At 47.9% G+C, this 13,606-nt stretch overlaps 1 pseudogene across 1 annotated transcript; it reads right to left on the bottom strand.

The window, feature by feature from the left end:
• Positions 1 to 10,413: 10,413 nt before the first annotated feature.
• LOC310842302 (glucosamine-6-phosphate deaminase 1 pseudogene) lies at positions 10,414 to 11,745 on the bottom strand (annotated as a pseudogene). Its single transcript has one exon. The product of its transcript is annotated as a glucosamine-6-phosphate deaminase 1 pseudogene (transcript).
• Positions 11,746 to 13,606: the final 1,861 nt, after the last annotated feature.

Genomic DNA, 13,606 nt, shown 5'->3' with positions numbered 1-13,606 from the left:
GCCCCATCGCGGGCTTCCCCGCTCCCTCGGCCCGGGCTGGCCTTGGCTAGCCCCCCAGCTCGCCCCCCTCGCCTCGCCAGCCAGCGCCCGGCCACCGCCAGCAGGGGAGTTTCGGCCGCTCCTTCGGGCCGCCCCCTCCGCTCCGCGCCCTCCTCGCTGCGGCTGCCGACATCTGCTTCTCGTTACTGTCGGGGCCGGGAGGAGGAGGGGTGGGGAGGAGGCGCGGGGAGGGGGCGGGCGCGGGCCGGCAGCCAGCCCCACGGCCCCCGGGAGGACGCGCGGCGCGGCTACCGAGCGAGGTGCCTGCCACGGGGCGGCTGGCCACGACCCACCACGCCGCGGGGGCCCCGTCGGGGCAGCCCCTCCGCCGCTGCTCCGGCTGGATTCCTGGCCCCCGTCCCACCCCAGGCGTCCCACGTCACTAGCCAGGAGAGTTGCCAGGCAGCAATCCGTCTGGACGGTCCGGGGGTGTGTGTGTCACGTCTGAGACAGAGAAGCCTTTGTTTCTTAGACCTCCCCCAGCTGGTTCCTGCCCGCCAAGATGGCTTCTGGGATCTCTTTCATCCCCATCGATCCCTCGGGGACAAGACCCGGCCCTGAAATAACCTCCGTCCTCCCACGCCTGTCCAGCCAGGCTCTCCCGGACCCCGGACCCACCAGGCGCGAAGACCACGAGGCAGGAAGGCAGGGGTCATCCCACGGGGGACCTGGAGGCCTGCGGGAGAGGCTGACCCAGCTCAGGCTGCCAGGAGGCTCAGCGACCCCCCTGCCCCATTCCCCAGGAAGGCCAGTCTTCTTCTTTTTTTTTTTTAATAATATTTTAATAAATTTTACAAAAAAGTTTAACATAACGACAAAAATCAAAAATAATCACAATAAACAACAAACAACAAACATCGAAATGCAAAACAGAAAAAACAAAGAAAAAACATAAAAAAGAAAATTTAACATAGAAAAAAAAACTCTCTCTCAAGTTAATATCCTTCAAAACCTTATTTTCCTTACTTCCACCCGCCTTCCTTTCTTGTATTCCACTTTAAAAATTAGTTTAGCAAGATCATTCATTATTCAGTTTTATCCTTATCCCTCCCTTCATATTCTTATTTGTCTTAATCACTAGAACCCCTTCATTTCATTTTCAATGTCCTCAGCATTCAAAAATTTTACAATGTTTTTGTAGGTAAACTTTAAACTTCTTCCAATCCTCTTCCACCTGCTTTTCTCCTTGATCTCGGATTCTGCCGGTCATTTCTGCCATTTCCATTTAATCCATTACTTGCATCTGCCATTCTTCCAGGGTGGGTAGGTCTTGTGTCTTCCAGTGCTTTGCGATGAGTATTCTTGCTGCTGCTGTAGCATAAATAAATAAAAGTTCTGTCCTTCTTTGACACCAATTGGCCGACCGTGCCCAGGAGAAAGGCCTCTGGTTTCTTCAGGAAAGTATACTTAAATACCTTTTTCAATTCATTATAGATCATTTCCCAGAATGCCTTAATCCTTGGGCACGTCCACCAAAGGTGAAAGAATGTTCCCTCAGTTTCTTTACATTTCCAACATTTATTATCGGGCAAATGATAGATTTTTGCAAGCTTGACTGGGGTCATGTACCACCTGTAAATCATTTTCATAATATTCTCTCTTAAGGCATTACATGCCGTGAATTTCATACTGGTGGTCCACAACCGTTCCCAGTCAGCAAACATAATGTTATGACCAATATCTTGTGCCCATTTTATCATAGCAGATTTAACCGTTTCATCCTCAGTATTCCATTTCAACAGCAGATTATACATTCTCGACAATATCTTAGCACTGGGTTCTAGCAGTTCTGTTTCCAACTTTGATTTTTCCACCTGGAAGCCATTTTTCCTGTCCAAATTATAGGCCTCTCTTACTTGAAAATAGTGTAGCCAATCCTGCACCTTGTCTTTAAGTTTCTCATAACTCTGCAATTTCAATTTGTCCCCTTCCTGCTCCAAAATTTCCCAATATTTTGGCCAGTTAGATCCCATATTAGATTTTTTCAAAGCCTTTGCTTCCATAGGTGAGAGCCACCTTGGGGTTTTGTTCTCCAAAAAGTCTTTATATTTAACCCAGACATTAAACAGTGCTTTCCTGACAATATGGTTTTTAAATGCCTTATGTGCTTTGTCCTTACCATACCACAAATATGCATGCCATCCGAAAACATTATCATACCCTTCCAAATCTAGGATGTCTGTGTTCTCAAGAAGTAGCCATTCCTTCAGCCAGCAGGAAGCTGCTGCTTCATAATATAGCTTAAAGTCCGGCAGGGCAAACCCCCCTCTATTCTTTGCATCAGTAAGAATCTTATATTTTATTCTGGGCTTTTTGCCCTGCCAGACAAATCTAGAAATATCCTTTTGCCACTTCTTGAAACAGTCCATCTTATCAATAATTTGCAACGACTGAAACAAAAACAACATTCTTGGCAATACATTCATTTTGATAACCGCAATTCTGCCCAGTAAGGAAAGCTTCAAATTTGTCCAAATTTCAAGATCTTTTTTCACTTCTGACCAACACTTCTCATAGTTATCCTTAAATAAGTTAACATTCTTAGAAGTCATATTCACCCCTAGGTATTTTACTTTTTTCACCAATGTTAGGTCTGTTTCTTCCTGAAACCTTTCTTTCTCAATCGGCGTTAGATTCTTCTCTAAAACCATAGTTTTTGATTTGTTCAGTTTAAAGCCTGCCACTTGACCAAATTCCTGTATTATTTCCAAAGCTCTTTTAGTACTAGGGATTGGCTCCTGCAATGTCAATACTAGGTCATCTGCAAAAGCTTTAAGTTTATAATGTTTAACTCCGACCTGTATACCCTGAATCTGTTGGTCCCTTCTGATCATGTTCAACAAAACCTCCAGGACTGAAATAAAGAGCAAAGGGGAAATTGGGCAGCCTTGTCGTGTCCCTTTTTCTATTTTAACCTCTTCTGTAACTGCATTGTTCACTATTAATTTTGCTTTTTGTTCTGAATAAATCGCACCTATACCATTTCCAAACCTTTCTCCAACCCCCATCCCCTGCAAATTTTTCATCATAAAACTCCAAGAAATATTGTCAAAGGCTTTCTCCGCATCAATGAATATCAAAACAGCTTTTGAGTTAATATTGACTTGTAACTTTTCCAAAATGTCAATTAAGTTCCTCATGTTATTTGACAGATGTCTACCTGGGAGAAAGCCAGCTTGGTCTTTATGTATCATTCCTGCCAGTACTTTTTTCAACCTTTTGGCCAAAATATCTGCAAAGATTTTGTAATCCACATTAAGTAGGGATATGGGGCGGTAGTTCTTGAGTTGTGTCTTTTCAGACTCATTTTTCGGTATAAGCGTGATGTAAGCTTCTTTCCACGACTCCGGCGCTTTTCCCCCCTCCATAATTTCATTGCAAACCTCCATTAGCGGTTGAATTAAATAATCTTTCATAACTTTGTAGTATTTGGAAGTTAGCCTGTCCGGGCCTGGAGACTTGCCTAGTTGCAAATTCTGAATGGCACCTTCGACCTCTTGTTCAGAGATTTTATCATTCAATATTAATTTGTTTTCTTGAGATATTTTTTGTAGTCCATTTGTTTCCAAAAATTTCTCAATTTTAATCTCATTCTGTGGCCCTTGTGCGTACAATTGTTTGAAGTATCTCTGGAAGCAGTCTTTAATCTCCTGTGGATTTTGTATATTCCTGCCATTCACTTCAAGATTAGTCACTGTGTTTAACTTTTGTCTTTTCTTCACCTGCCAAGCTAGCAGCTTTCCACATTTATTAGCCGATTCAAAAGTCTTTTGTCTCATTTGTTTAATCTTCCATTCTATATCCTGATTTACCATTTTCAGATATTGTACCTGATGTAATTTAATTTCTCGCAAAATCTCTTGTGACTTTGGTTTAGTCCTTAATCTCTTCTCTCCTCCTCTAATTTTTTTCAAGATCTTTTCTTTTTTCTCCTCTTGAAGTCTCCTCTTTATAGCATTTTGTTGAATCAAAAAGCCTCTCATTACAGCTTTACTTGCGTCCCAGATTACTCTTTTTTCCACTGTTGTCTTCAAATTTATTTCAAAATAGTCTTTCATGATTTTTTGGGCCTTCTTAATGATTTCTGGATCTCTAAACAAGGTGTCATTCATTCTCCATCTAAAGGAACCAATCAGTGTTAATTTCATGTCCATTCTCACAGGGTTATGGTCGGAGCAGATTTTTGGGCAGATTTCCACTTTTCGAATCTTGGGTGCCATCCCTCTAGTAATCCAAATTTGGTCGATTCTTGTCCAAGTCATATTGGCTTCAGAAAAGAAAGTCCCCTCTCTACCTAGGGGGTTCTTAGTTCTCCAAATGTCAATCAAATCCATATTGTCTGTCATTTCAAAAAAGGTCTTTGGTAGTCTTCCATCTTTTGTAAGTACCTGTCTTTCAGATTTGTCCATATTAATCGACACTACGCCGTTCATGTCTCCCATCAAGATAATATTTTGGTCCATAAAGTCCAGCAACGTCTCATGCAGTTTCTTATAAAACTCTTATTTCCCCTCGTTAGGTGCATAGACTCCAATTATTAATAGTTTTTCTCCTTGAAATTGTATTTCGATTGCCACAAATCGTCCATGTTCATCTTTAAAGAGAAATTTTGGTGATAATTTCTCTTTTGCATAAATCACAACTCCTCTTTTTTTAACTTTGTCCGATGAGATAAATTCTTGGCCTAGCCTTTTATTTATCAGTAGTTTCCTGTGGAGTCTTGTTATATGTGTTTCTTGTAGACAGATCAGGTCCAATTGTTCCTTTTTCAGCATATGGAAAATTCTCTTCCTCTTGCTAGGGGAATTCATACCCCTGATGTTCCAAGTTAATATCTGCAGAGACATATTGTAATTATTTTGATGTTCCTCCAACCGCTCCTTGAAGTTGCTCTTGGTCTGACAGCGGTGTCACTTTCTCTAGTTGGTCCAATCCCAAGGGGTGTCTTCCTAAGTCAAGTGGTCCCAGTCCTGGTGTTCCCGGTTCTTTTGTTCCGGCCTCTCTTTGTAGGTCTTCACGGAAGTCTCTCAAGAAGCTCACTTTATCTTCCTCTGATCTTATCTTTATTTTCTTTCCTTTGAATGTGAACGAGAGGCCTTGAGGGAATTCCCACCTGAACAAAATGCTATTTTTCCTTAACAGGCCTACCAAGTCTCCGTAGTTGGCTCTGAGATCAAGTAAATATTCTGGGATGTCTTTAAAAATTTCAATTCTCACACCTTGAATCTGGAGTGCTTTCTGGTAGTGGAGACTCAGTATTTTGTCTCTTTCTTCTTTTGACCTTAGAACAATCAAACAGTCTCTCGCTCTATTTTTCCTTTTGACCCTTCCCAATCGAAAAGCACTCACTATCTTAAATTCTTCTTTTTCTAAGTCCGGGTCCCAGCAATCCTCAAATTCTGATGTAAGAAATTCTATTAAATCTCCTTCTTCTACTTCTGGGACCACCCTAATTCTCAAATTAGTCTGTTTCTCTTTAAGTTCAATCAAGCAGAATTGTGCCCTGTAATCATCCAATTTTTTATTTATTGGCGGTATCTTTTCTTCTACCGCCAGTACCGTCTCCTTCGCTTCCTCTGCTGTCTTCTTTGTCTCCTTGGATTCCTGCAGCAGCCTGTCGATAGCCTGGGTATTAGAATTCACTTTCTGCCCCACATCATTTACTTTCTGCCCCAGATCATTAATAGTTGAAGTATTTAAATCAATCTTGGCTGTCAGATTTTGTAGGGCTGAAAGAATCTTGTCTAGTGTTGTAGAATCTGATCCTGCTCCTTTTGGTTCTTCTCTTTCTGTGGCTTGTGGGGCAGGGAGTCCTGCTACTGATGCTCTTCTATGCAACTGTTGTTGCTGTGCCTGCAACTACTGCTGTTGTCTGGTTTTAGCTCTTGTTGTTTTTTCCTGAGACTTTTCCTGAGACTTATCTTGTTGTTTGTCTTGATCCATTACTTTGCCTCTGAGAGTCAAGGTCATTCACACAGTTTCCAGGCTTGTTTCTTGGCAATGCAAAAATGACAGCTGCAGTGGAAAATCCCCAGCTATAACACAAAGTTCCTCTAGGGGAGCAGAGTAGCAAAATGTATCAATGGTGATTGTTAAACAGTAACTTCATACACTTCCCAGTTGTTACACAAATTAAAAACAGTTGCAGACTTGAAAGTTTCCTTAAATGGTTACCATTCTCTCGCAGAAATCTACAGTAAAAATTACAATGTCTATAAAACGGTGCATTCACAGTGACCTTTCAGTTGTTTAAAGTGGTCCGATGTCAAGGATTGAGTGGTGGGTTTTTCTCCCCCCTTCACAACTTATGGGGGGGGGATTCGTCTGTCGGACAGTTGGATTTAGCTCTTTTTATAAAAAAGTCAATGGTTCAAAGCTCCTTTGTCCCTTGCTTTCATCCTATTTACAAGATCGGCAAAGCGGACTTCCTGTTTACACTTTGCCGATTTCAGGTCCAAATTCAAAGTTAAAGTCCCAGATCAAAGTGCCAAAATCAAGTTCAAAGTCCAATTTTAGTAGATCATTATTCTTTGATCTTTTCCAATTTTTCCAATTCTTACTCACGGGTAGATGTTTCAGTTCGTAGTTTCACAGGAAAAAGGTCAGCGCTCTCCAGTAACTGCTGTGCAGCTTCTCTCCGCAGAAGTAGCGATCGACTCCAGCACAGCGCCAAACCCCCGCTCCGCTCCGAAGCTCTTTACAGAGCTTCTTTGACAGTTCGGGGGGGGGCGCAAAACATGCCCACTGAGTCCCACGGCCCCAGGCTTCTCCCGCCTGCGGGTTTTTTGAGGGTCCTCTGCTTCGCTGTAGCGGTGGACCCGATTTCTGCGGAGCTTCTCCCTCCGATTCAGAGGGAATCCGCCATTACCGATGGCACCGCCTCCGGAAGTCCTCTGGAAGGCCAGTCTTCTGCCTGTGAGGTGAGGCAGCCCTCTGGAGCTACAAGTCCCAGTGCCCTTAGAGAACTAGAGTTCCCTGGGTTCTGGCAGCGCGGAGGAAGCCATGTCCTTTAGAAGTATGGCATGTAGACAGCCAGTCTCAAACTGAGTGGCAAGAACAATTGTGTTCCCCACCGTCTGGTACTCAGAGGTAGACTGCCCCTGGGCATGGAGGTTCTGCAATCGACATGGAGAGCCAATGAACCAAAGAAGGACCAGCATCCTGTCCACCCAATGCCTCTGGGGAGCTGGCAAGCAGGACCCAGGCCTCTCCCTGCCCTCTCCAACAGCTGCTGCTGCTGCTGTTGTTGTTATTATACCGCCCTATACCCAGAGGTCTGGGACGCGGGTGGCGCTGTGGGTAAAAGCCTCAGCGCCTAGGGCTTGCCGATCGAATCCCCGTGGCGGGGCGCGCTCCCATTGCTCGGTCCCAGCGCCTGCCAACCTAGCAGTTCGAAAGCACCCCCGGGTGCAAGTAGATAAATAGGGACCGCTTACTAGCGGGAAGGTAAACGGCGTTTCCGTGTGCAGCTCTGGCACGCCAGAGCAGCGATGTCACGCTGGCCACGTGACCTGGAAGTGTCTCCGGACAGCGCTGGCCCCTGGCCTCTTAAGTGAGATGGGCGCACAACCCCAGAGTCTGTCAAGACTGGCCCGTACGGGCAGGGGTACCTTTACCTTTATACCCAGAGGTCTCAGGGCAGTTCACAGTGCTAGGAAAAGGCTCCCTGCCTGGTCAGTGTGGGCAAGGCTGGGCCAGGAGAACCAATGGACAGACGGGCAAAAGGGCAGCTGTCCGTGTTCCTGTGCATGCCAGGCCCTGCCCAGAGGTCAAAGGGTCACAGTGAGCAGAGTGGAGCAGTGTGTGCTGTTCTGTTGGGTCATCCGTGCCATTTATAGTCCTCTCCTGAGGCCCCTTCCAAGTCTGCCATTCTGGGATTGGAAGCCCAGTCTTGGGAAATGGGTTGTTGTGAGACGAAAGTCACAGGGACCAGCTGAGTCTCTCTCTCTCTCTCTCTCTCTCTCTCTCTCTCTCTCTCTCTCTCTGATGGAGGGGGCTCTTTCCCTTGCCCCAAACAGCCCCCCCCCCCGGTCCATTTGCTGCTTGGCTCCTCCTTGGCTACAATCAGCTCTTGGCTCTCAGTGGCTGCCTTGCTGCAAAAGTTCAGGGGGAGAGCAGGAGAAGGCCCGGCAGAGCCAGTGGCCCCCACTTCCTCTGGCCTCTGGAGCTGGGGGGGGAGGCGGGGGGGCGAGAAGAGAATGTGCAGGCCAGAGGCAAGCCACACACCACTCGCTCTGCTCTGCCAGCTGGGATTTGCTAGTGGACACGACTTCAATGTTTGACTTTTATTGTGGGGCGATGTGATGTTTGGCCTCAAGGGAGGAAGCAGGAGGTGTGTGTGTGTGTGTGTGTGTGTGTGTGTGTGTGTTGCGCGCCCTGCTTGGGCTGTTATTGCGCAGGGAGCAGGGCTTCAATCTCTGGCGGGGCTTGCCATAAAATGCCTCCGCCCTCCTAATGGCTTTTGAGACAGGCCCCTCAGCTACTGTTTGCAGAAGAGCAGAAGGGATGATCAGAAGTGAAGAGGAGCCGAGGTGGGGTGGGGGTTGTGGGCCCCATTTCCTCCCCACCCCATAATTTGATCATTGTGCATGAGGGGCTCAAGTGACCTCCCAAATGAAACCCCCCTTATCAAACCACACCAAGTCTTGCCTTTTCTCTTGGACAAAGGACTTTTCATCAGCCAGCAGGAGGTTCGGCGGGTGCTGCTGTTCCCTCAATGCGGGGCTGACCCTACCATTAGGCAAAGTGAGGCAGCTGCTTCAGGCGGCAGTTCCTAAGGGGTGGCAGCAGTCTCCACCTCATCCTTCACCTGCAGGCAACAGGTGTGGTGGAGGAAGTTGCCCCACTGACAGAGCTGATTCAGCTGCCAGCCTGGTTGAATTCTATGCAGGGACTGTGGGGACGCAATCTTGTCCTTTGCCTCAGGCAGCACAAAGTATTGGGCAGGCCCTGCCGGCATCAGTGTGCTTCCATGCTGGGTGTGTGTGGGTGTGTGTGTGTGTGTGTGTGTGTGTGTACCTTTTGCCTTTCTGCCCTAATAACCGTGCAAGAGACTTGCAATGCTGTCAAAAGTGGCAGTCGTCCCAGGATTGCTCCCTGATCTCAGGTGACTAACAGAGAAAAAGCAAGAGAGAAATATACTCTTTGCATGCTCAAGTGCATCCTTTTAGTTTGGAGCATTGAAAACAGCAGCAGGCAGGAATCCAAGTCTGTTTCCTAGTGCTGTGGAGCAGGGTTAGCCCTGAGCTCAGAACACCCAGCAAGCAGAGACCCCCCCCTCAAAAAAACCACCCCTCCTGCACTACAGCCAAGAGCAGAGCTGTGATGGGTGGGGGCCCCTCTCTCCTCCGCCAGCGTCCCCTTGAAGACCCCTCGGTCACATGTGTTACATTATGCCTCCAACTCATGATGCTCCCTTCCCCGCCGTGAGTGGGGGGGGGGTCTTGAAGAAAGTGCAGCTGCCCCCCAGAGCTGTAGCTAGGTGATCTTGTGCTCCTGGCAGAACCATCCAGAAAATAGGGAAAAACAAGGCCCCTGCATATCATATAAAGACCCTTTATTTAAAACCTTTTCTTATGAGGCAATAATCAATATTTTTATTTATAGGCATATTTATGCACATATATTAAAGCCAATTTTGTGGGAGGGGCCTTCCTCACCACCCCCTAACTATGGCCCCGCTGCCCCCTTCCTCTGTGACCTGACTTGGACAACTAAGGTTCTGCCCCACAGGTGTCACATGACACACACACACACACCCCCCGAGACCCGCCAAGACCACCACCAGAGAGGAGGAAAACCTTGGGTGGGGCTGACCACTTCCTGTAGAACAAAGGGGGCTTTGTGTGATGCCCCAACACAAGCCCTGCATCTGCCTTCTGGGACCGACAGCAACCCAGGGCGACCCCCCCATGGACTGCCAAGTGGTTGGGGCTGAGCAGGTCAACGGCAGCGATACCCCACTCCTCACCAGGGTGCCAGCTCTCCCCTCTCCTTCCTGCTAGCGATGCCCTCCATCCCCGCCCCTCAATTGTTATGCACTGAGTTGAATAGGATCCAAAAGGCAGCAGTCTGATTGGTCCTACACAATGGGCCCCATGTGATTGGCTAATTCCGGGATTCACCTGTAGGCCAATCAGGTTGCGGATTCACTTCCACCTGGTGCTGGATTGGGTGGCTCCTGTGGACCAATCAGACTGCTGCATTCTGGACCCTATTGTTCTAGGACCAATCAGACTGCTGCCTTTTGGATCCTATTCAACTCAGTACATAACACCGACACCTTGCCTCAGATAGCTGGTGGGGTGTGTGGAGAAGACCCCTCCTCAATATGGTTCTATTGGGAAGCAGAGATGACCCAGAAAGGCTCCTTGGTTGTTGGTTTTTTTAATGTACGGATGTTAATGTAACAAAAGATGCGTAGGAAAAGCTCCACATTTTCACGTCCCCTTCTTGGTTACAGATCATCTTTTTGCTATGCAGACAGATAACATATTCAGATTTTCTTCTCCGTAACCCTTAAGTTATGCAGTGCTCTGTTAAGGAGAAGAGACAGCCTCGGTTTCCTCATTTGGTCTTTAAAAAGGGGCAAACTGACAATTAGTTCGTTCCATGGTGCAGCTACATCTGTTGCTACTGCCTCACCACTGAGAAAATGACATTTTCCAATAGCGTGTTTTCCTGTAGAGCGTTCCTGAGATACAGAGGCAGGAGCCTTTCAACCAGCTCCACGTAAGCGTAAGGACCAGCTGCTCCGAATCGCAAGAGGCTAGTCCTTATACGGCTTCTTGGACTGCCCTCTCCCGGCTTCCATTTCTTTTATGCTGTATAGTGGATCCACAAGCTTGTTGTGGACCAGCATCAGACCTTGGAAGTGCTTCACAGTTTTCACTTTAAGCTCCACTGTGGCGTCTTCATCGCACACAAAGACGGTGCAGGGATGTTGCTGGAAGGCGGACACGGCCCACATGTGACTGACTCCTTCCTCAATGGCCTTGCACAAAGCAAACGCCTTGTGGGCTCCTGTGATCAGAATCATCACCTCTCTGGCGTCCATCACTGTGCCCACCCCAACGGTGAGTGCCATGGTGGGCACTCGGGAGAGGTCTCCACCAAAGAACCTGGCATTGGCCAATATGGTGTCCATAGCTAAGGTCTTCACTCGGGTTCTGGACACCAGGCTGGAGCCGGGCTCATTGAAAGCAATGTGACCATCTGGGCCAACACCTCCAACAAAGAGCTCGATTCCTCCAGCCTCTTTGATTTTCTCTTCAAAAGCCTCACACTCCTCTTCCAGGTTTGCTGCCTTTCCATCCAGAAAGTGGGTGTTTTCAGAGGATATGTCGATGTGCTTGAAGAAGTTGTTCCACATGAAGGAGTGGTAGCTTTCAGGGTGATCCTTCGCAAGTCCCACATACTCAGTCATGTTGAAGGTTTTCACATACTGGAAAGAAAGATCTCCGTTCTTGTAATATTCTATTAGTTTCCCATAGCACCCTAACGGAGTACTTCCGGAGGGAAGTCCAAGGGTGAAATATTTGCTTGGACCAGGACTAAACTGGATGATCCGATTCCTAATGTACTTTGCTGCCCATTCGCTGACCTGAGCATGGTCCTCTAGAATGATGAGTTTCATGCTCACCGTTCTGCTACAGCCCTGTCTTCTCCAGTCCACTCCTGGCCTGCCTCCTCCTTGAGCCGAGAAAGAGGCTCCTTGGTGACATCACTTGCACCGCAGTTCACTGCTGTGGAAGTGATGATGTCACAGAGCAAAGAAGAATGATGTCACTGAATATATATTCAGCCAGCCTGGCTGTTATATTGGGAGGGAGGGTTCTGCCTGTGCTTGTGCGTAGAAGGCCCTGGAGACGTTCCTCACAACAGTTTGTTGTTAGTTTATAAAACTATATACTGCACCACTATCTCATAGAAATACTGTACGTCACAGTGGTTTACAACTTTATAAAACCATAAAACCATATTGTTGTTGTTTAGTCATTTAGTCGTGTCTGACTCTTCGTGACCCCCTGGACCAGAGCACGCCAGGCCCTCCTGTCTTCCACTGCCTCCCGCAGATTGGTCAAACTCATGTTTGTGGCTTCGAGAACACTGTCCCCCCATCTCGTCCTCCGTCGTCCCCTTCTCCTTGTGCCCTCCATCTTTCCCAGCATCAGGGTCTTTTCCAGGGAGTCTTCTCTTCTCATGAGGTGGCCACAGTATTGGAGCCTCAGCTTCAGGATCTGTCCTTCCAGTGAGCATCGGGGCTGATTTCCTTCAGAATGGATGTGTTTGATCTTCTTGCAGTCCATGGGACTCTCAAGAGTCTCCTCCAGCACCAGAATTCAAAAGCATCCATTCTCCGGTGATCAGCCTTCTTGGTGGTCCAGCTCTCACTTCCCTACATCACTACTGGGGAAACCAGAGCTTGAACTATACGGACCTTTGCTGGCAAGGTGATGTCTCTACTTTTTAAGATGCTGTCCAGGTTTGTCACTGCTTTTCTCCCAAGAAACAAGCGTCTTTTTATTTCCTGACTGCTGTCAGCATCTAGTAAAATAATAAAAACTTGCCTTTTTAAACTATTTGCTTGCTGGTCATCCAGTACTTAAATGAATAAAAACAGAGTAGTTTAAAATAGAGCATGGAAGTGCATTGCCCTTTCCCTCTCTCCCTCTCCCTCTGTGTCTCTCCACTTTCAGACTTGTGGTCCAAGCTGCCACATCTAAAGGGAGCACTCCTCCTCCCTCCATTATGATGGCGGGGGGGGGGGGGTGTTAAGGAAGGCCATGCCCTGAGGCTGGGACTTATTCCAGCCCCCTGAGCTCCTGGGGTCCCTCGGCCTGTCTGCACGGAGACTGCTGCGCTGCCTGCCACATAATCCCTGGGATGTGGCTGATTGGCAGGAGGGGGGTGGGCCTGAGCAAACCAGCTTGGAGGGGCAAGCAAGGCGGCAGCTGGCGTGTGAAGAGAGATCAGATCCCGGATCAGCATAACATGGGTGGATCTGGGTGGAGCGCCTGAGTCAACAACAAAGCAGAGCTTGCCCTCCGCAAACAGGCAGGCGGCAGGACGGGGGGGGGGGGGCAGAGACACGGTTGGGCTTGGATTGTGCCAACCATTTCTATCACATTTTAGTTTCTCCCCAAGAGGTTGCAAAAGGGATACAGGGAAGTCCGTGGAAACGGACCGCAACATCATAAAAGCTTCCTTAAAGTGCCTGCTGCAATCGTAGTAATGTGAAAACTCTCCGGCAAGTACTGGAGGTTCGGCAGGGAGAGGCCCCTCCGAGCTCAGTCAGGGGGGATTCCACGCAATCGGGCCCACAATACTCCTAGCAAGTATTGTGGGGAGAGAGGAGGGGGAGTCCCTGGTTAGCAATGGCAGGGGAGACGACAACATCGCGCCTCCTTCCTCCTTCCTAAACCAGCAGCCTCGGGCAGCCTGGTGCTTTCCATATAGAATCGTGGCTGGGAGGGACCCCCCAGGGTCATCTAGTCCAACCCCCTGCCATGCAGGGATCTCAGCTGAAGCATGATAGATGGCCACCCAGCCTCTGTTTAACAAGCTC

Source organism: Podarcis gaigeae (genome assembly GCF_964106915.1).
Source record: "Podarcis gaigeae genome assembly, chromosome: 3".
Lineage (NCBI taxonomy): Eukaryota > Metazoa > Chordata > Lepidosauria > Squamata > Lacertidae > Podarcis > Podarcis gaigeae.
Note: the sequence above shows the minus strand (reverse complement) of the source record. Positions and strands in the feature narration are given on the sequence as shown.